At 37.9% G+C, this 24,435-nt stretch overlaps 1 protein-coding gene across 1 annotated transcript in view; it reads left to right on the top strand.

The window, feature by feature from the left end:
* cdkal1 (CDK5 regulatory subunit associated protein 1-like 1) overlaps positions 1 to 24,435 on the top strand; it is a 245,557-nt gene that overhangs the window by 195,579 nt on the left and 25,543 nt on the right. The window lies entirely within an intron of this gene.

Raw genomic sequence — 24,435 nt, 5'->3', positions numbered from 1 at the left:
GCCGCGGTACTGCAACCAAAAATCCCATGTGGCCCAGAAAGCTTTTTTCCCATAGACCGCAATAGTAAAAGAGAAGCCTCTAAAACTGTTCACAGGACACCTCCAGCTGTAATCCCCGGCAATTACTAATCTTTGTATTCTATATTTTTAAGTCATGGACTTTATATCCGTCAAAAATGTTTTATAACGGCCAGAAAAGTCAAGGAAAAGTCTCTTTCTGGGCGTGACGTCACAGCCGTGTCCGTGCATTCCACGGATGTTTATATTAATATATATTATGTAATTATATTATATTAATACATTACTAATATATGTAATACTATACATGTAATAATATACATTAATTAATATATTATATTAATACATATTATATTAATATTCGCGTAATTGCCCCGGGGCATGATGGGAGGCCCCAGAGCATCATGGGAGGTGACTCAACTGCGCATGCTCTATGGGCCGCATAACGCGGAAGTAAACCTGGAAGTCAGACATTTTTTCGGCGTATGCGCTGGCTGAACAGAATGCATTGAAATGAATGGGCGGCCATTTTCCAGTTTTATAATAGATCCATGGTGGACACCAATGGTCCCTGTGTTTGGGCGTGCTTAGATACGCTGGTAGACTCCCATTGTAGCAGGACAGGAAGGGGGGGGGGGGTGGTGAGTAGCGGAGGAAAGAGGTGAAAATGAAGGAACATGTGAAGGTTGTCGGTCCACTGAATGGGGAATTTACATTTTCTAAAACTCCCCGACGGCACCATTGATAAAGGTAGAGAGATATGTGTTCATTGTGTAAAGGACTTTGCTCACCACCAAAGCAGGTCAAGTTTAACCACATAAATGCAAAGCACCCGGTCGCGAGCGCAGCCACAGCTAACGTTAGCAGCAAAGATGTTAGCTATTTATCGAGCCACAGCAACGCTCTTCCCCAAAATAGACTCGAGGAGAGCAGCGCGTGCACGTCTGCGACCGAGAGGCTGGTGAATGTTCTTGCCAAGTGGATGTAAATAGCTAGAACTGCATCTGTTCAAGTCTGTTAAAAATACAATTAAATTACTTTATAAAGCCACTTTTTTGTTGTTATATATCAATCTTTTAATTTGCCACAATAATGTTATCCTCAAATTGAGGGCTTCTCTCTGCAATTTTTATGTGAGATTAAAAAATGATTAATTAATTAATTAATTAATTAATTAATTAATTAATTAATTAATTAATTAATTACAGATCTTGATTAATTAATCACAAAGAAAATGAATCGCTTGACACAAAACATTGATGTGCAGGTTCAAATAAACAACAACCAATCAAACCAATACAAATAAATTACTTTTATTTGTATTCTTTGCATTGAAAACAGAATACATTTGTCTTTCTGTCTTTGCTGCTTGGGCAGACCTGACACCTCTGTCTTTTAGATTCAGGTGGCCTGACTGGAGTTGTGGCTTTGGCTCTTCCAGTTGGTGTTGAGGCAGAGTTGGCTGAGGAGTATGCTGATGCAGATTCTCTCTTTATTGCTGATGGTGTAGACGGGGTGCTGGGTGAGCTCTGCAACTGTCTGACAAAGGCTGTAGCATCTGGGTCTCAGGGCACCTGTTCCCTTCGCTCAATGTGTGGCTTGACAAAGGAATTCCCCCTGAAGAAACATTCAACACTGTTTTTTTAATTTGAGTTCCACCCTTGGTGGATGTGGATCCACAACACAAATGCATTATATGCAGACACATCAAGGATGTTGCAGAACACAACCTTCGCTGGCAAATGTAGGTGGCTGTTAGCCTGTCTAGGTTGTCCACTCCTCCTTTGTTTTTGTCATAGTCAAGGATAATTGTGTGACACAGCTGTATCTTTGTGAAGAGTAGACAGAAGTATCACATTCCTATTTCTTTTTGGACAATATGAGGCAACAGTGATGGTGTCTGTAAAAGCAAACTTTGAGGAAAGTGGAGCCCTGTCCTTCACCTGCAAAATTTCAGCAAGCAACTCAGGTTTACTTTTCTTCATTGTGCCCATGGTAAGTTTCAACTTGAGAGGTTCTTGTCCAAGGTCATAGCTGGTAAAAAAAAAAAAGATGACCACTGAAGTCTAGTGGTCATGTCAAGGACCAAATGTTTTCCTTGTTTTTTTTCAGGGACGCCACTTGCACCTTTGGCTGTGTAAATCTGTAGATTCCAGGCTCAGCTTTTTTTTGCATAGTGGACCAATGAGCATCACCTGAAGCTTACATGATTGGCAGATGACGTGTCTGTCAGTGTGTTGGCTGACAGCACAATTTCAACAAGAGCATTTTATAATGTAGTGAAAAAAAATCTTTTTTGCTTAATTTTGTTAAAATCAAGGTTCCAAGTCAAAAGGCCTTGATGTAATTAACACTTTTTAAGTGATTCTTTTATGCATTTAAAAACTAAAACAGGTTGGTGCCGACCCTAACACAAGAGGAAGGTTAAATTACTTTGCTGTATGACACATTACAGTCCCTCATCAGGTTCTCAGTTGTGAAACTCAAAAGTGAAACATGTTTACTTTAGTTTAATGTGTTGAATGTTTATTTCATTCGGTCACTGAATCTTCCCTTGCATCCTTAGGCAAATTTAGTTTGGAGCCAACATTTTTCCAAAGAGTTTTTGAATGAGTAAGAAATCATTTTTAGTCTTAATAAGAAAATACTGATTAGATTTTGCAGTCATGAAATAGAAAGTATACCTTCTTTCAATGTAAAGGTTTTACTTATCATGGCAAAATTAAATATGTTCTGAAGTAAGATACCCCATGAATCATGAGTAGCTTGTAGAAAAACATTTAATGAGTAATAATTTAAAGAAATCATTTTCTATTTGACGTCATAAGTTTCTCACGTTATAATGGGGAACTTTTGACCCGCTCATTATTTTCTCCACCACAGGATTTCAATCTGGTTCAGTGCTGAGGTGTGAAGAGCCAGCCATGGTAACTCCTTGATTGATTATTTTATTGATTTATTGTTGTTGTTGTCCAGCCTCTGTTGTAGACTTGCATGTACAATTTGGTTATTTGTCTTGTTGTATAACCCAATTTCCAGCCAAGTTTAGGCTGTGGGACGAATCCACAGTCATCATTTCATGAATATGGTACTGTGCATTATGGTCTTGTCAATCCAAAACAACTTTTTCATAGACAATGAATGGCAGCCGGCTGCCTATGACGCCCGTGACGCTTTCAGTGTGAACACAGGGTTAGGTTTTTACACTTAGGTTGGCACCTGAGCATGTACTTACTTAAATCTGAAAGCTTTTATTTACCAGTCTGATTAATCTTATGATGTCCAGATATATGAAGCCCAATAGAGGATTTACTTTATTTTTGACGCCTGTAATTTTGCCTTCAACCTAATCAAGGACAATAAGATTTCATTAGATCTCTGAACTGAGACTCATCATGAAACTAGATATTGGACTTAATTGGATACATCCGTGTTGATTTTGATTGTGTAATTGTTGTTGGGGATTTTAACATCCATGATGATAACCCTCAGGACATATGGGCAAAAGAACTGTGTTGTGTTCATGATCATTTTGGACTGACTCAACATGGGATGGAAAAAACACACAACAAAGGACATTGTCTTGAATTAATAATATCCTAAGGTTATGGTGACAGTTATTGCTCTGTCTGACCATTCTTGTATTTTCTTTGAGAGCTTTATTAATGTCAACAGAAGCTTCGAGGCAGGGATCCTCAAGAAACGATACATAGATGAAATCACCTGTGAAGTGTTTATTCATATGTACTCGTCCTCACCCCTCCTCCACTCACCTTCAATTAAAGAGCTTATGGATACATTCACCGGTAAAATGATTAGTATTACTGATACCATTGCTCCCACCAAGGTGAAGATGATCACTGCTAAAAAGAAACCTTCATGGAGAAATGATGCGCGAGTCAGAGCAAGAAAAAGGGTGTCGAAAAGCTCAAAGCAGATGGCGGAAAGATAAATTACAGATTCATTACATCTACAAAGAGACACTGAGCATACATAATATGGGTTGCAAGGCAATCATATTTTTCTGATACCATTGCCAAAAACAACAATAATGCACACATTTTGTTCACTACTGTTGACAGACTAACAAATCCCCCCAAATCCCCCCATGTCAATAGACCCTGAACTTCTACCCAACTTGGCATGCAATGAGTTTGCCTCTTCTTTACTGACAAGATACAGGATATGTGCTGCCTCTGTGTCCAATGAGAGAAACCATGACACAATTCTGTCCAATCACTCACAAGAACCTGTATGACATCATACATCACCTGAATTCTTGCTGCCTTGATACTCTGCTAACAGGATTTTTTTAAAGTGTTGCAAATTGTTTGTACTCAGATCTTGTAGACATTTTAAATACATCTCTGCTTTCAGGTAGCTTTCCACAGTGACTAAAAACAGCCATCATTAAGCCACTTTTAAAAAGAAACAGGTCACTTATGAACAGCTATCGGCCCGTATCAAACCTTCCCTTTCTTAAAAAATCTTAGAAAAAGCTGTTTTTCAGCATCTGTATAACCTCCTAACTATAAATGACTGTTGTGACGTTTTCCAGTCAGGTTTCCGGCCACATCACAGCACTGAGAAAGCTTTAAAGTCTTTAATGACATCTGCTCAAATACGGATAGTGGCAACATTTCAGTCTTGGTCTTACAGGATCTCAGTGCTGCATTCGACAATGACATCTTCATAGACGGGTTGAAGAAAAGGGTGGGACTTTCTGGCACTGTCTAAAAGACAGGGACTATTTTGTGTCTTTAAGTCACTACAAATCGGAGCTAACAAAAATAATATGTGGAGTTACCATAACTACGCAGATGACACGCAAATCTATTCTCACCAGGAGACTATTTTTTAAGATTCCTATATTACCCAAAACCAAAAGCAAGATGCATGGCGTTGTTGTACATTTACAGAACCAGCTGAAGAACATTTTATCTTGCAAAATATATGAAAATTGAAGTTTTATGAAGTCTTGACGGGGTAGTTTGCCTCTTCCTTGTTCTTTTTATACAGTATATGAAATAAATTAAATAAAATCTCAGTGTTTGCTACCTTTCCATCGCCGCCTGCCTCTTGTCCTATATCCCTGGTGCCACCTCCCCCCATCAAAATGTTTTGCAGTGTTTTTTTTCCTCCATTGGTGAGACTAAAGCCTGGATGTTTTATTCATAAGTAAGCATGCACACAGATTATAGTATATACTCACATATACCATTATCGGTGAGCCAAACCACTGGTTTTCAGCTACTCCAGCATACTATATGACCAACATGCAACTGGAGGATGCATGTGGATGGTGTGTGTTGGGGAGGAGAGCCAGTGTGGCAGAGAAATTAATGACGGAGGGGTGTTGGGGCCTTTGTTGCTAAATTGTTTCCTCGACAGGAGAGTGACTGCTTTCTGATTCAGTCGATACACATCCTGCTCAGCAAAGCTCTTTAGTGCGTGCGTGCGTGCGTGCGTGCGTGCATGTGTCAAGATATTTACCTATACCATATAGGCAATGAACCTTTCCTTTTATCTTAAAATTAGTGACTACGAAACCATTAATGTGTTTAACGCTGCTGATTGTTTACTGTAAGGGTAATGCTTAAAGATGAAAATATCTGCTGTGGTGTATTGTGCTAGATAATTAGCTTATTTGCCTTTTGTAAATGTACGTAAAGACGAAAAAATCCAACGAAATGAGGCCTTTTTTGCCCCCCCTAAACGTGCCCCAAAAGTCACCAAATTTTGCTCGCAAGCCAGGCCTGGTGAAAAATATTATATTTAATGGTTTGCATTAATGGCTCAACAGCGCCCCCTAGAAAACTTTGTGCCTCAAGCCCCACAATACGGTTTGACGTACATGCACGGAAATCGGTACACACCTGTATCATGTCGCAACTTAAAGAAAAGTCTCTTGGCGGCATGGCCGAAACTGAACAGGAAGTCGGCCATTTTCAATTAATCGTGTAATTTTGGCACAATTTATGCCATTTCTGCGGCCGTTAATGCGGCCCAAACCGTAAAGTGCACCCAGGTGTGTTATACATCAAAATGTGCGTCTCCATCCTGCAACGATGCGCATTACTTTTCTCAGTCAAAAGCATTACCGTGGCGACGCTAGACGCCAAAAAGCATGCCCCCCTTCATCTGATTGGTCCATATTTGATAGTTCCTACTTTCTGCCATAACATTTGAATGGTTTGACATAAAGAGTCGTGGGTGGTGTCATCGGACTCGGTTTTGACTCCTTCACCTTCATTGGCATGAATTAGCCCCGCCCCTTCTTCTGATTGGTCTATGTGATAGTTCCTATTTTCTGCAATAATTTTTGAATGGTTTGACATAAAGAGTTATGGGTGGTGTCATCGGACTTAGTTTTGAGTCCTTGACCTTTATTGGTGAAAATTGCACGCGCGAGGGCCCCGTTCATTGCTGCTTGCAGCTTTAATTGATTTTATTATTCATTTACTAAGGCCTTTAGGAGTATAGACTAATCTTTCTGAAATAGAGAATGAAAACTACCTTTCATCCTTTCTTTAAGAAGATATATATATAGATCAATACAGAAATAAAAACGTATAAATTGCTTTGCTCCCAGAAATGTTTGGGGTTAGATACAATGCCAGTCAATGCAGTGTAGAACAATAAATCTGCTGCCAACATCTGATCAATAATTCAGCTTTGTATACATTACAGCAATAAAGTGCACGGATAAAGCTCACATCAGATGACGCTCAAAATAAAAAAGCTTTAAAGGGTTTGTTCAGATTTTTTGAGAGTGAGGGCTCAATATTTAGTACGATGGCAACTATTTATTAATGGATTAGATTGGCTGGTATAGCTTAGTGTGATTTTTATCTTTTTCTTTTTATATCAAGGCAAAAGCAAAAGACATTTTCCACTACTGAAGATTGAAACTGAATTGTTGATGGTATCTAACAAACATTCTTTCATAGTTTGAGAATTTTAAATTCCAATTTAGGTGCAGCATCTTGCTGTTTACCATATCTTTTCTTCACGAGCGTGTCTGGTGTTTTGTTTTTCTACCATTGCACCCCTCTGAGAGCGATGTGATCGGCCAAACCTCATTACTCACTGCTCCCTCAAAACAGCCAGGACGCCTTTGGACAATACAGGAGAGAGTCACTAACTGATAAAGGAGTTGAACAAAAGAACAAAAACAATCACCTTGGGAAATGAATTGACTTAAAATTAATGGAACTGAAGAGAAAAAAAGACAATAAACTGTTTCAACAGCTTATACGCCTTGTCTCCATAATTTTTGGTAAGTAATTTCTCAATGTGTTGTGCATAGATTAGTGCGTTAAGGCATTTTAGTTAGGTTTTTGGTACTAATAAATAGCTGCTATTAGCAGACATGGGTGATATATTGATGTTAAAACTGTTCCAGGCCCAGTTCAAGGTAACGGTGAACTACAGTGTGGCTACGTTCACCTGGAACCTTTGACCACAGGACATTGAGAAAAGCTTCTGCTGCACAATCCTGTAATCCAGTGATTCTTAACCATAGGGCCGCGGCCCACACTTGGGCCGCGTGTGCCACCTAGTGGGCCGCAAAAAAAATTCAGTTTTGTACATGTGGGCCGCGAGGGCCGCGGGACTGCATAGCAACTCCCGACCAAATGAGGAGAAGACACTCAGCTAGCTTTACGTGTAATAGTAAGAGAAATGGTGTGTATTTACAGAGTAAATCCTTCATTTTGCACAGAGTAGGTTAAGATCCGCCAGGATCAGGGATCGATTACTTGGGTCTGCGCCCAGAGCGAGCGAGTGCGGCGTGATTTATCCCCGCGGCCGGGGAGGTCGGTGCCGCTCGGCCTTGCGGGCTCCGTCGTTTACTGCTGAAGGATTGTACATGTAGATGCAGGGCTGACATGTCTGCTGGACTGGACTGTTGTTCGGGGTTTCGCAAAAGCATCGGAAAGACTCGGCTGCTCCGCAGCCAGAGAGCTGCGGGCTCTGGCCGTCTCAGCTGATCAGGCTCGGATGAAACCTGACGCGCTGAGTCCTCTGACAACTGATTAATGTAATATCTTAAATAAAGTACAATCAAACTAAGTTTTGTTCCCGCTATATTTTTAAATATGCACACTTGTGTGCTTGTGTTGTTGTAAGGCGGCGCTCCGTGTGTGTAGACGGCGCCTTTACACACGGATTTTGAGAGAGAGAGAGAGAAGAAAAAAAAGATGTAACAATGCTTCCAAAATACAGAAAAACACACACATACACAGGAAAGCTTCACCACTTAAATAGTAAATCTGTTCTCTTGCGATATGGGCCTGAATCTATTCAGTTTTTTGTTCTTACACAAATGTCATATTTGCATTACGCATCATGTACTTTATCCATTAACATATTAATTTACTTTCTGACTTATTTGGTCAAACCAATTGTAACATAAGTGGCCAAGATGAACAACCTTTTATGTAGTGTATGGATTATTTAGGGTGGCTTTTAATCACTTGATGGCATGTTTTGGATTCTTCTGGACCGCTATTACAATTTTGGTCAATTTTTTTTTTGAAAACCTGTACATTTGTTTAAAAAAGACAACATCAAAAAAACAAAAATCTAACCAATCCTAAAATGGGGCTTAAGCTGACTTCAGCATGTATTGAAATCCAAAGAAAGCAATGACTGTTGTACAAAGAGAAAAAAAGTCGATATGAAGTGGAAAGCAAAAGAGTGTATGATCTTTTGTTTTAATTCCTCACATCTTTTATGTTGTCTTCTCACTTTTATAATTCTTTTGAAATAAGTAGATTTTGTTCTTTATATTCGAAGACTGACGAGTTTGTCTTGGTGTTTCTTCTCTTTTATGTCTTTGTTTCTGGTTTAACATATTTCGTCATTCTGCTCACCATCTCTTACTCACTTTATCCTTGAATGCTGCTCATCTTTCTCTTTGTGTTGATATATGAGAGCCAGACTTGTTGAAACAAGGTATAGCTGTTTGAAGTCTTGCCAGAGAAAAAGTGGAGTCTGAGCCCATTAAAAGCATTGGGGATTTTCTTCCTTTTAACTAGAGCAAACAGTGTTTTCCATTGATGGCTGTATTTTATGTTTGCAAAAAGGTTTGGGGGGGAAAAACTAAACAAAAACGAAAACAGGTGAATGGGTTCAGGTGGTAATCAAGCATTTTATCAAGGTTGTAATTATGTGCCAATAACAGGGAACATTTAGTAGATAATCACTCGTCCTTGTTGGTCTTAATTATTTACAAACGTGACCACAGGTTTTTAGCAATACTAATTACAGCAAATTAAGTGCACATGGGGTCTGTGAAAAACCAAAACCTTTATACATTTCCTTTCTCCTGATACTAAATAAAAAATAAAAAATAAACTTCTTCCTTTCAAAGAAATCAAAATGTAATTCTTTATTACATGTTTTCCACCTTCATTTGCTTTCACCTCTTCAAATGAACACAAACGTTATACCTACATTTACAACATTTAAGCAGACTCACACATTGTAGTTTTAGTGACCTTAATTTGTCTCCCCTTTTTTTCCTCATTTTGTTATCTTTCTAAACCATCTATCTGTGAATCGCACGTGTTTCTGCTGTTTACTTTAAATAAAGGCGACTTTGAAAGGAGGGAGCAGCAGCCCGAGGGCTTGTCAGCCAACTTGATGACATGACACTTTTGTTGAAAGAAGCTGGGAAGATCAAGTGCTTAATAGCCACCTGTGTATTTAATGTATCTTTGTGCTTGTGAGTTCTTTGAACTTATAAGCACAAAGATACAGCCAATTCACGATAGAGACACGCTTCTGTGATTTGTTTGTCAAATTAAAAACATTTTATATCAAGCAAAAAGAAAGAAATACAAGAATAGGAAGGAATAGGCCTGACAGATTAGGGCTATGAAAATTTGGTAAATCAGACAGCTATTTTAATTATTTGAAAACAAGAAGGCCTCAATTTAACTTGCGATGATCTAATTACTTCAGTACATACAAGTATATTCACTTCAACATAAAACAGGTCTCATGCTATCAGGTCACACTCCCATTAATGTATATTTTCCAGATGTGCTTTAAGGTTGCCAATACTTGAAGAAGATTGTCCCTACTGTAGCTTACATAACTGAGTGTTGTCACTGTTTGGCAGAAAGGGAATTTCTTTCACTCTCTGATGGTAATCCTGTAGCGCTTTTATTTGCCATGTGTTGCCTTCGGTGCCTTGAACCTTGTCCATGTGAGACAAGGCAAAATGCAAACAACTGTGGGTTCCCATTCCTGTCAACTACATTTAAGTCCAGTTTGTTTCCATATGCAGCCAATGCATTTACATTTGGTTTCAATGTGTTTTTTTTTTTTTTTTTGTAATACAAATCATAATTAATATACATTTGATCTTGTTGACACAGTACTGGAACATTTAGAGATGTTTAAAACATTTTTTTTTAAATGATTCATTTCATTTGCCAAGAGAGATGGGAAAAGTAATAAAATACTACCGTACATTTTCTACCTGTTGGATACAGAGATGTAGGAAAATCTCATGACAACAGGTAAATACATTAGAGGCATTAGATGTAAAGGGGAAATAAATAAATAAATAGTCAAGAGCCAGACCAGTTCTAGTCATCTCCTCTCATGCAGAAGGAGGGATGTGTTGCCTTGAGCACAGTCCTTTCCAGGAATTGCAGCATAAACAAATTAAGTCAAAGTGTCCTTACAGCTCTTTGTGCGTGCATATCTCGAGATGTTTTTGCCTCCTCTTTGCGTGTATCCTTGAATCAGGGTCTCTGCAAACTCTCTTTGCTTCGGTTGTTGTGTGTGTGTGTGTGTGTGTGTGTGTGTGTGTGTGTGTGTGTGTGTGTGCGTGTGTGCGTGTGTGCGTGTGTGCGTGTGTGCGTGTGTGCGTGTGTGCGTGTGTGTGTGTGTGTGTGTGTGTGCGTGTGTGTGTAGCCTCTCTGTTATGGCTCTGTTTGAAAAGCCATGCCGTTCCTTGTGCATGTGAGTGTTTAGTGCGTTCTGACTGCTTGTACTCGGAGGCTGTGTCTGTACAAGTCACTGCAAGGCCACATTGTAATTACATTGTTTGGAGAGTAGTTTCCATCCAGACAGCACAAGTAATGACAAGAAGTCCCCAAGCTAAATCTGGGCGAAGACAACCAGTTCATTTAATGTCCCATAGGCAAGAACATTATGGACTATGTGATACATCTGAGGATAATTCATCTGTTAAGAGTAAACATCTACATATCAGGTGTAAGCTGTATAAGAATTCAGTGTCTCATTACAAACAATCTTATTCTCCTTTCAACTGTGATGCCAGTTGTCAGCTGTTTGCCACTTGTCACTTGATGGATCTTTTTTTTTTCAGGTGGTGGCTATAATTTAGGGATTTTATTTACACTTATATGTGTATTTACTGTAGAACATGCCAATGGTGAAGAAACTCAGTTTGCTTGGTTTACGTGGGCCCTTACCGTGTGGAGTTTGAAAGTTTCCATGCTTTGCCTGGGTTTTTTCCAGCTTCCTCCTTCTATTCCAAAAACATGCACTTTAGGCTGATTGGGGATTCTAAAATCTCATTATGTGTGAGAGTCTGTGGTTGTTTGTCTCCGTGTGCACCTGAAATGATATTGTGACCTGTCCAGGTAGTACTCCACTTTTTACCAGTTGACAGCTGTTATAAGCGCTGTTAGACCTCCATGGCCCTGAATAGGACTGAAGTGGGTATAGATCATGGATGGATGATATATTTGAGTTAAAATCTCACAATTGCTGCATTGATGACTTAATGTTGTTAACTGGATTGATAGATACTGTACATGTGTGTGCGCCTGTATTTTTCCTTTCAGGCTAAACAAAATGTCAACAATCATTCGATGACTGCATTATTGCATTTCACAGCTTATTTTACAAGCAATGCAAGGCCTTGGGGCTTTTATCGTGGCCATAAGTTGGTAATGTACCATATATGACACTGTAACCTTTACGTGAAAGTATGGAACAAATTGAGTAGTTTGTTGAGGACTTAAGGAAGGCTGAGGCTATTTTATTAATCTTGTGGAGTGTGAAGCAATTTCCTTTCTTTGACCTGTTGACATTAGAGCACGGAGGTGCGTGCCCATTAACAGTGACGTATATGGAGCTGGCAAATCGGCCATAGCATCTTATTGGATACACAGGCTTGTGTATGTATCAAGTCTTCTACGGACGGGCAAGTTGAGATGTTATATGCAATATGTGCGACTAAAGAGTAAAGTAAATTTGCTTTAAAAAAAAAAAAGGTCACAAAAGCCTTTGGCAAATGGAGCTTATACAAGTATATTATGTTATGTTATCTCAGAAGACACCATATGCAGCAAAGGTCAGTCATGTGCAAAGATCTTCACATATATTTTGGAACGCATATTGTATTTATGTCCACAGTAGCTGGTCCGAAAGGGACACTCCACACAACTCAACTCTTGCTATGCCTCTTTGACCCATTCCATATTTTAGTCTTGTATTAAATTAATGTCTCCACCTACCTTAGTGTTATTACTCTCCACTTTCAGGATTTGTACAGAGAGACACTTTGAATTTCTAGAGAATTTCAATGAAACGCGATGTCCTCTTTTTTTTTTTTTAATCTAAATTTGAGTGTTGTGTTTAAGACACTGTGTATGATGCTAACATGAATTAAAAGTTATGATTTTTCCAGTTATTGAAGCATAACATGCTGGGTACAGTAAACATACATGCTCATCATTGTTAAGTCATGAGAAAATCCTAATAATTTTGAAGCATCTGATGTACAAAGTGAAGAGGAAAAAAAATGAACATCTGATGATGCATAAAGCATAATTCAGGAAACTATATTCATCACACTGCTGCTTATTGAGCATGCATTGGCAAATATTTGTGTAGTGTCTGTGTTTATGTTGTAGAGGGTAACATCTTCTAATACTTGTTCATACATGTGCACACATATGGGTGGATGTGTTAGCGGCAATGTGCATGCACGGTTCAAAGCATCTGTTTTATATAGACTTTTACAGAGCCCCGGGTGCCAAGCATAGATGCTCTTGTGGGTCTGTAATTGTGTATTTCTGTTTTTTCGAGATGGTGATTGAAAATTGTTTAAACTTTAAACTGTAAAAAATTGTATTCAAACCGTAGTCAATTCTCAGTCTGTGGCTTGTCTCTCAAAGACACATAACATCGGCAGTTTGATAGCCCTAACACTCATATGCCACAGAGTCCTGGCATCTGCTGGGGCTCAATTGTACAGTAATAGGATTAATTATTTTATCTATTGCAAATAAAAACATCTAAATAAGCATTCACACACTCCCACACAAAAAAATACACGCTTTGTTGCTGCCTTTTTTTTATCTGCTATTTTACACAACATTAAAAGAGCAGCATATGTATAGATTTGTCAAATTGTTTAAACAGCTGACCTTAGCTCTATGTACAAAATTATTTCTTCAAAAAGGCAAAAACACTGGTTAGATGCATGGAATCAAATGTTAAACCACATGTTCTCTAGTGCATGCAGTCACATACATAATTGTGTCATCACAAAGGCACAGATTGCTATCACACATACTCAAATTATTCGGCAGTCACAAAGATCATTCCTTTGTTTGCATATGTGCCGGTACACCACAATGAATGCATGTATTTATGCGGGAAATTCACTCACTGTTTGCTTCATGTTCATAGCTCTTCCCTTTGGTGTTGAAGCACAAGGATAATAAAATCTGAACACAAAGATGCTTCACTTTACCCGCTGTATTATATCCACACACCTCAGTGACCATTAAAAGCCAGACCTCGCACTAAAGCCAGGTACGCGTAAGCATTGCAACTTCATTAGCATACTTGTTTGAAGTGAAGGCTATATTGGATCTGTAAACAACAATCCTCTTGTGAGCGTGTCTTGTGATGTTAGCTGCAGGATTATTTTGAGGTGGTGGGTGAATGTTGAAAATGGGCTTTTTGTCTGTCTTGTCTTCTTCTGATGGCTGGGGGTTTGAAAAACACAGCTGTATGAGCATACTCGGCTCTTTAAGCACTGTCTGATTACTACTTGCTCCCTTTGATTAATGCTCATTATGTCCATGTGTGTATGTAAATGTAAGAGTGTGTGTGTGTGTGCATGCTCTAAGTCAGTTCAGCCTGACCCCCTCACTGCCTCAAATCAATCAACACCAATGAAGTGCTAGTAATTCCACCTTTGAATGCCATTTTCTGTTTCAAGTCCCATCGTGTTGAAGCCAACCTGACTTTCACTAATGAGGACTTTCGTTGCCTGTCTTGATTATTTTTAAGATTAGTCCTTTAATTGATAATCCGATCAGCAAAAAAATCAATTTGCAACTCTTTGATAATAAGATCATTTTAAAAATGTTGTCCTTGGGTTTCATCTTTATGATGACATGTTTTTCTGTGTTAATGACATTGAAAAAATTATCAGCAAATTAGATTCTTGATTAAAAGTATTTAATAGTTCCAGCCAATTTCCTCTCATTCTTTCATGTATGTCAGGAGATGGATGGATGGATGGATGGATGGATGGATCTTTATTATCGTTGCACAATCATAGTGGCCTGAATCTCCTCCCAAAGGGCAGCCGGAACAGCTTTGTGTTCAGCGTGTGTACAGTTCTTCATGATGCAGCATGTCTTTTTGAGGCAACAGGTGGGGTAGAGGTCCATGAGGGAGAGATAAGGGTATCTGTGTTTAGGTGGTGTTATTGATCCTTTATAAGTGCCATCTTGTGTGGAATGGTGCAGTTCACGAACCACACTAAGATGCAGTGTTGGCACACTTTTAATAGAGCAGTGGTGGAAGACAGTCAGCAACTTTCTTTTGAGGTCGATGCGCTTGAGGATCCTCAGGAAATAATGTTACTTCTGGGCCTTCTTCACAGGCTGAGGTGTCCGAGCTCCATTTGAGGTCTGCATCTGTGCAGGCCCAGGTACCTGAAGCTGGGTAACCTCTCCACACACGCACAGATGTAGGTGGGCTGCTGGTTAGACTTCCTCCTTCTGAAGTCAACTGTTTGTTGATAAATAAAATCTTTCTTGTTTTTTTAAAATCAGCTAATACAGACGATGTTTCTCTTTTGGTTGATTAATGCTCCCAGACCCACGTGTTCCTGTACTTTTATGGTTAATAAAAGACTGAAAAATGACAAGAACTTGGGGCAGCACAGGGTGGTTAACACTATTGCGTCACAGCAAATAGGCCGCTGTTTTGAATCCTGACATATTCTCTCGGTGCTTGCTCTTTTTTTTTTTTTTTTTTCCTCTGGGACATCCCGAAATTAGGTTAATTGGGGATTCTAGGTTCGCGTGTGTGTGGTTGTTTGTCTATATGTGGTCCTGCGATGGACTGACAGGATTTGAGTGGTAGGATTCAGTAAAATAGGATTAAACGAGTACAGATGATGGATGGGTAAAACTCACTTCATTTTTTGCAATGAATAGTTTTGCTCAGTATTTGGTCAGAGTTAAAAGAGATCCAACTACCATATCCCTAGGTTTGGTTTGATTTTTAATGCCCCGCTTGGTTTTATGTCACCTTTTATTAGAAAATCAATGTTTTGCCTCAGAAATATTTTAATATTTAAAAATGTTTTTATGACTGTGTGTACACAAATAAAAAAGCTCAGAATTTTCGTCTCGTCTTGCACATAGTTAAATTTTTAGTGACAATGAATGTATATATTATTGAACCGTTGAATATTAAAATGTGCATGATTATAATTTTAGAATCCTTGTGGCTGGCCTGAGTGCCGTCACACTGCATACCTGAACTCAATCCATTCAGAAAGATCCTTGAGCATGGTGATTATTTGTGATTGATAGTTTTGTCTTTATTTTTGCATTTTTATTATTGATTAACCTCTACTGTTATTTTATACTGTTTGGTACAGTTTCCGATACGTTTTCTATGGATTTAAATCTTGTCATTCACTTTTTGTGAGGAGATTTTTTACATATATATGTTTTATTTTATGTTTACATTTCATTCATAAATTGATGTCAAGTTTGATATCAATGCAGAGCACATTATTTTGAACAATTGTTAAACACTGTGGATAATTAGTTATTCATAGGACTTAGAAAAGATTCAACTGTCTTCGTCTGTTGACATGTTCGAAGCATATCACAAAGCTGAAATAATCTCAAACTGGTTTCTTGAACACAACAGTGTTCACTCTGCTCTAATGACCTCCACAGTCACCAGATCTCAATTCAATAGAGCACCTTTGGGATTTGGTGGAACAGGAGATTGGCATCATGAATGTGCAGCCAACAGTTCTGCAACAACTGTGTGACGCTATTATGTCAATATGAGAAATCTATGATTTATACCTTGATGAATGTTTTCCATGAAGAACTGCCAATTCTGAAAGCAAAGGGAGTCAAACCTGGTACTAGCAAGGTGTAACTTTTGATGTGGCCAGTGGGCATATGTCTGATAGTGGGTTTGTGTCATCTTTCATTAAAGGCAGTAGTTTGGTAGTAGGCTTCTCCCACTCTTTGTTTACAGTTTACAGAGCCAGCATTATTATTATTACTTACTTGTTTAAATATTTATGAAGTCATTTTTAAGCTTGCTCACCTACCAGCAGATAGTAGGGAAATGTATTCAATGGATGTGAAAAAGAGTTTGAGTTTAGAAACCAAGTTAAATCACTTACCTTTTATTAAACTGAGATCATGATTCTTGTATGTATTAGTCTTCTGCTACCTTTGCTATCCATTAACATATTGTGAAGATTTTTGTGTACACTACCAGCCTCACAAAAGGGACTGTTATTTGGAAGATCAGGTACTCAGACCCCACACCCCCCATGTATGCGTCATTTCCATGGTGACAGCCACAAGCTCTATTTTATGTGGACATTTTTACTTAATGGAGGACTCATTTATCTATTTGCTATTTCTAATCCTTGCAGGGTAGTCATAAATGTCAGATGATGCACGAGACATTTCTATCAGAAAACGCTTGTTTTCCTCTCTTTTTTTCTTTCACTGATAGCACAACGTAATAATAAACATAAGCTGATTGAAAACTAATTCTCAGTGTACTGCTCAAGAATATACTGAGTTTCTCTTTTACAATTTCACTGTCTGTCCTTTTTGTTTGTCTGTTAGAAAGATTTTCTCATTCTGTCTTAGATGCCTTATCACTGGAGTAGTGTTTGTGCAGGGGACATATGAATTTGTGCTATATGGCTGGTTGTGGGTTTCTGGTCTTGACATTTTTATCTTTACAAGACTGAAAACAAGCCTACTTTTTAAAAATCTGCACCATCTGCATAAATAATATCAATATATTTATACAAATAATGATACAAATCTGAAGAAAAAGAAAACAGAAGCAAGGAAACCCAGAGAGAATATGTATCAGTGGTCACAGTTTTTAACACAAACAGGTTTTAGGACTACACTTGCTCATCCCACAGAGCCACCATGACAGTCTTGCAGCTCAGGTTCTTCTTTTACATCTTTATCGCATCAATTACTTTCTTTCATTCTAATGTTACAACTGGAGGGTTAGTCCTTAAACAGCAGTCATACCAGTTTGGTAGACAGGCCTTCCTATGTTTGCATGACTTGTTGTGTCCTCAGGCATCTCTCTCAATACAAATAATATATTGTTTGTCTGTGTAATGATATCACCAGCAATTATAGATTCATGTGAGGGAATATATGTGTGCACTTATACATGCACTCCCTGTCCTTTTCTCTTTTTTTCCCCTTTTGTACATACATGTACACTCATAAAAGTACAAATAAGGCCTCTAGGCCCACAGGGATATAACAGCCAATCAGCCGGACTATCACAGGGTAGCTCATGCTCATGCTACAGTTGGATACACACACAGTCTGCACACAGAGATGCTGTAATGTCATGGGCCTATTCCATCCAACACCCAACTCCAGAGACAGAGACACCCATGAAAAATTCAGCAGGTTTCCACTTGTACCTGTGGTGGATGGATAAAGTTGTCTTGAATGTTTCCGATTACTTTGGCTGTGTGAGATTATCACTTTACCACAAGAAGGAAATACATGCCCATTGTTGCCAATTAATGTTAGACTTTCAAATATTAAATGAAATGTTAGAGCTAAAACTACATTTGGTAAACTTTGTAATTTCCATCCATTATATTTTCCACTCATGCACCCTATGCTGCGCAACTTTTGTTTGTATTCAACGCAGATATTTCTCATTCTTGTTTCTAAGTCTTGCACGTCTCTCATTCTTGACCCTATCTAATCTTTGCTCTCAGGGCTAATCTTTTTCATTACAAAGTTTAGTTTTTGGTTGTTTTAGGATTTCTTTGTGTGGTGTCATATATCTTAGTATGTGATGTCTCTAAGCCTTTCATTCTGTGTTTTCTGCCATGACTCTGTTGTGATGTGATTAACTCCAGCATCTCAGACACAAAACAGCCTACGGGTTTCTGTCACAGGCCTGTGTGAGAGAGAGAGAGACATGAATCTGTCTGTCTGTGCTGACAAACCAGATCTGTCACACTGGTGGTAGACTTGACTGTCTTTTCTGTAAAGATGACAAAAATCAAAGAGGTAAAAGGCTTAGCTTAACTGAGTATATTTTGTTTACTTTGTAGGTGTGTTATGGATATTGGATCAGAGGGCAGTATGATATGCCATCCTGATGTTAAAACTTTTTGTTTTAAATGTAGAAAGTCATAGTCAGTTTTTGTGATATATTTGCAGGATACTGTTCAAGGACATTTGATCTGTTGACCTTGTATAACTCGTTAGTCTGGGACTAGCACGTCACTGTAACCCTTATAACATGTCTTGTATCCAATTCTTTCAGGACGCAGTGAAAAATATATTCCTAACTATATTTATTAGAAAAGTCTCTTTGAGATCAGATTCTCATGCTAGACCTAACTTGGATCAAACCAACGTGACTGCACCCCATGTGCATTATCTCTTACAATTCTGGGACTCAAAATATGTATCATCTTCCCACATTTTTTTTCAATATACAGTACAGACCAAAAGTTTGGACACACCTTCTCATTCAAACAAATGGGGAAGTGTGTCCAAACTTTTGGTCTGTACTCTATATTTTTGACAATACTCCTCATGCATATGTCATTTCCCTCAATACCTTTTATCCTCAGCATCTCATCACAGTCTTCATTCTATGCTTCACTGTTAGAAATAATCACCCACAGTGGTTCTCCTGGTTAGTTTTAATCTAAACTGGTACCGTTTTTTCTGGATAAACATATCCATGATATGATTTCTCTTCAGTATGAAAAAGTACAATCTCAACTCACTGCCAGTTAAATGTCTCCACGGTAGTGAGGCACCAGCTTTTGTGGACAGTGTTGGAAACGTAGCACCCAAGTGATTAGGTTTTTTTTTTTGCTTTGTTTGTTTGTAAGCTTGTCCCTGAGCTGCAGAAGCCCACACAGTCCTAACATCAGTGTTAAAATGTTTGCTGAACTAAATGTATTGCTCAAACAAGAAATAGGCAGGATTCGGTGCAGCCACATTAGGATGGTTCCCACAGTCCAGTCAAACATTTTTGAAATAGTAAAGACAAAACATGAAATACTTTGGATCCACATTGCATGCAGTGAAATAAAAATGCAAATAAATTATGTTTTAAGCATTTCCAAAACCACTTGAAATGTTTCTAATTTGTCGGTGTTGTAGTCTATAAAATTGTCCGTAGTTACCAATAATACTGATGTCAAATTATTTCAAGAATAATCACAGGGCCTCTGGAAATGGTAAAGAGAGGCATGTTGTTTTGTCTTCATTTTAGCAGATTTACTAATTTTGGTGTAAAAGGGAATATCACAGAGACAAGATTTGAACCAAATGTAAGCATAAACAAGAAATGCTTTCAGAAGTGTGAAGAGTATGGTAGAAAATTACAACGTGATATAATTCACTCAAGCAGTTGTACCACTGTTGGAATAGTGGATGTTCTACAGAAAACCAGGTCCGTTTTTGAGTTGTTAAACATCTGGATTGTGTTTTTAACATCCATAAACGATGATTAGAGTGAAATGATCTATTTGATATACTAACTCTCAAAATTCCCTCCTTGTGATCAACAGAGCAATATCTTTGACAAAAAAAACAAACCTTGATGGGAGACGATTTCTTTTTGGTGTTTTGTGAGCTTGTTAAGAAGAACCGTGAGAATGTTTAGAGCAGGTTATCGCAGCTGAATGCCAAACTTGCTGTCACGGAGCATTATGTACTAACCTTCTCTTTGTTTTCAATTCTCTCTACTTTCTCGCTTTAACATTTGACAGACCTTGTGTGTATAAGTTTCATGACCTCAATATTCATGATAACTAACCACAAATGTTTGTTTAATTTGAGCACAAAAAAGATAAAATTCTTCCCTCTTGAAAAATCTTGTAGGGAAAAGCTTGAGTAAGTTTAACGCCGATTAGTTAGTTTCTCTAACCCAATGCAATCGAAGCATTAATCATTTCAATTGAATTGCATTTATTTGTTTATTTCTTTTAACTTAAAAAATGTTCTTTTAGGTATTCTTCACAATTGCTTTTACATCTTTAGCTGCTAATCTGTCCTTTCCTGATTATTTGGACAGTTTTCTTACATGTAATTTATTTGAAATAAGTAACCATGCCATATGTACTAAACAAATGTACAGTACACAGAGTATACGTTTTCTGTATGAAATTTTATGAGTGGGTGTGCAAACATGTGTGCATGCGTGCATGTGTGTGTGTGTTCAGAGGCTTGGGTTGGTGGGCTTTGGGAATGCTTTAAGGGCCTGAAGCGGTGTTATAGATTTGATGCAGGTGCACAGCACTGTTAAGGCAAAAAACCTCTCACACTTCCCTAACAGTTCGCAGGAGGATAGGGATGGCTACAGGTGCCAAGAGAACATTAGAGGTCTGTGTATGCCTCAAGGTACAGAAATGGGGAAACACACACAGCTAGTGAGGCGTTGACCCAGTGTGCATTTGCACAGGTATATTAGGGTAATTGGTATTAAACCAGCCTAAAGAAACACTGTTCTTAGTTGTTTGTATGTCTATATGTGTCAGTTGAAGCTTGGTCTTATTTCAAACTTTTTCTCTTTATTCTTATTTATTTATTTATTTATTTAAGTGTTCTTATTGCCTCCCTCCTCCTAACATTGATTTTTCTCTCAGTCTCTCTGGGCTTCACTCGCACCGTTAATTTAATTCAATTTGATAGCCCCAAGGGCCCGTTGTTGGCGTAAGAGATATACATTTACATCACAGTACAGCATTTCACATGGTTTTAATATTTTTGGCTCCTCGGTGCTACAGACCTTGATACACAGAAATCATCTGCTGGCGAGTGATTAAGTCTGGTGAGATTGTTCAGGTATGAAGTTGATTTTCTCTCTTTCAAAATATTTTGGAATAAACTTTCACTCAAGAGAAAAATGCTTCTTGTCCCATGCACTGCATCCATGGAAGTAAAATGTTCCCTCAGTCATTGGTAGCCATCATTTCTACCAATATATTGAGACCCATGAAAATAAGACAAAGTAGTCTATATATAAAGGGCAAGGAAAGAGCAAGATTTCCTCTATCCCCTCTGTCAGAACTCAAGCTCACTGTTGTATATGGACTACGGCTGACCTTATTCTAATTAAGATAATGTTCTAATTTTGGTGTCAGCATGAGTTTCATAAAGTATATTTATTCATATTCCTGTGTACAAAATTTGGCGCTTGAGAATGTCAAAATAAGTTATAAGTAGGTTTTGCATAAGTATTGTGCGATGTCTGCTGCAATGCCTCTTTGACAAGGTCGGGAGGATAGCATGGGGAAGATGCTCTGTAGACTCGGCTGCTTTGCTGAGGCAGTGTTGAAAAATATTGTATTTTTAAACATTTCTTCAGATCATTCTCAGATATGCATTAAAAAGCAGTTTGTTGTATTTATATTTTTAATACTATTTTCATTTCATCTCAGTAAAACACATGACTAGTGCATGTGATTTTTTGCTAATAAATTAGAGAGGTAATTTCAGAATGTACCTTAAGTTTACTCACAGAATTCGTTTTTTGGGGAGGTTTTAAAGGTTTAGTTGCTTATTTAAACTTACAGCTAATGTTTACAGTGTTTTGTCAGCTTTGTTCTCTTGTGTTGATCCGTGTGGAAAAACATTTAAAGAATGCAGTATAAGATACACCAAACATTGTGATTATTTCTAAATCTATTACAATTTCAACTGGCTGTCTACACAACAATCATTGGCTAATAATTTGTCATTATAGACTTGCTAAGCAACGTACAGTATAATAAAGTACAAACTAACATCATGACTACTATGATCTTAGAAAAAACATGTATTTGTTCATTAAAGAAACGTCAATATTCAGCCCAACTTTTGTTTTATTTATAGTGACTTTTCACCCTTAAAAGACTAGTGAACTAAACCATTTACTCCCCACAGGTGACATTATACCTCTCACCGAGGTCCCCAAGGGTTCATGTTTTCCCACTTGTCCATGTGCCTTCATGTGGACAGCACAATTCTAGAACATTTTTTGGATTTTAATACCTAAAGATGATTTAAGGGCGGCAATTTCTTGATTTTAATGAGTAAACAAAAGAACAGAGTTATTCTTACAGCCACAACTCGTGCTACGGAATCATAACGTAGCCATATAATGTATCCGCTGCTAATAACTTCCTACTCACGTTCCCACAAACCTTTCTTGTTCCCCTTTTCCAACACATCCTCTGTAAGGTACAAAACAGTTTACAACTTAAAAGCTCATTGTAACATTCAACAGCTTATTACAGGCTTTCGCGCTGAACAGAGCAGTTTATAACTCAAAACCTAACATGAACCAGACTATTACAGCTTCTCATAGTTTGAAAAAAAGAAGCAGAGTTGAAAAAAGGGAAAATTCTGGCTGCTGCAGGTGTCTGTGAAAAAACAACCATGCCTTGGGATTTATCTGAATAAGTATTTAAATTAAGTGGCAAGCTTTGAAAAATGTTTTTATGACGGCAAAGATTTGAAAACAATTTTTAGGATCTTCTTGTTTCACTCAGGAGTTTTTCTTACAGAATCTTCTTTAAAAACAAAAACAACGAGCTCACGTCATGTACGTCTTTTTTAGATGCTCTTTCTTTGGAAAATTACTGTGTAAAGTATTTATGGTGAGTTCTTGTCTGTTTGTGTAACTTTGATCTGTGTGTATTGTACATTTAGCCCTGCAAACATTTAACTAAAGCTGCTCTTAATCCCTTTAGTTTTCCTGGCTAAGTCTAAAAAGTTTGAGTCTCTTTGAATTTGACTTTGAGGGTAAAACAAAATACCCAAACCAACAGAGGAGGTTTTTTTTTTTCATCTTTCAAGAAGCTCATTCAAAGAGAATCTCCTAAAGATCAGAGTTTCTTTCTTTATCCCTGTTAAATCACTCCCCACAGCTATTGTTTTGCAGGAAAGAAAGTCTCTTTCTACAAGTGGCTTCAGAAATCTGTGTGCTTGTTTGTGTGTGAGTGTGGTGGTGATTATATGTTGTGATAATCTCGCAAGGTTTGTGAACAATTTGCATAACATATTTAACAATTTTTTCTGTATTGTTTTTCTGGTAATGTAGTCTGTGTGTGTAGGTACCATGGGGTTGCATTTCTTATACACTATATGGAGTACTCAATAAAGAGGAGGACAAAGCATTATTGTCCCTGCTCACTTATACTCTTTATTATCAGAAAGAGGAGGGGGGGGGCAAACAAATTAAATTAATTAAACATTAATTAGAACCAGTAATGTTTTTTTTCAAGCCCCAGGAAAATTGTGTATGTTTCATAATCCTGTAAGTCACTTTGCACCAGTCATCAATCCAGGATGGGTTTAAGGACTCTCAAAAATTGGAAATTAATGTTTGAAGTTACCTCCACATCCATATTTGAGACATGTTTTTTTTCTATTTAGGGAATTAATCTATATTACTCTTCTTAACCCTACCTACTGAAGGACAAATTGGTTGTAACTAAATTATGTTCGAAGTTATGAATCTGTTCAGATGGATCAGACTGGCCACATTAGTACATTTCTGTTTTAAAATGTTACTTTAAAGATGAAAATGATCTACATAAGCATTTTAAAGACCGTGTCCCAAAAAATGTCTGATTACATCACCTCACCTGCATATCACACAGCCATCAATACTCAACGGTCATCCATGCACAAAACAGGGTAGGAAAGTTTGGATGTTACCTTAATGATGGCTTTTTTTTCCTTCTAATGCAGATATTTACAAAATTATTAGATGCAGATTGTAGCTGCACAACAGCTGATAGCAGGCACAGAAAAGGTCAGCAGCGCTTGATGCTCCGTTGCCATGTTTTGTCTATATGGTTGTTAAGGTATGTTTGTGCATTGTCTTAAATAATGGTCATATGCT

The sequence above is a fragment of the Cololabis saira genome, chromosome 3 (genome assembly GCF_033807715.1).
Source record: "Cololabis saira isolate AMF1-May2022 chromosome 3, fColSai1.1, whole genome shotgun sequence".
Taxonomy (NCBI): domain Eukaryota; kingdom Metazoa; phylum Chordata; class Actinopteri; order Beloniformes; family Belonidae; genus Cololabis; species Cololabis saira.
This window is presented reverse-complemented; position numbering and strand designations above follow the sequence as displayed.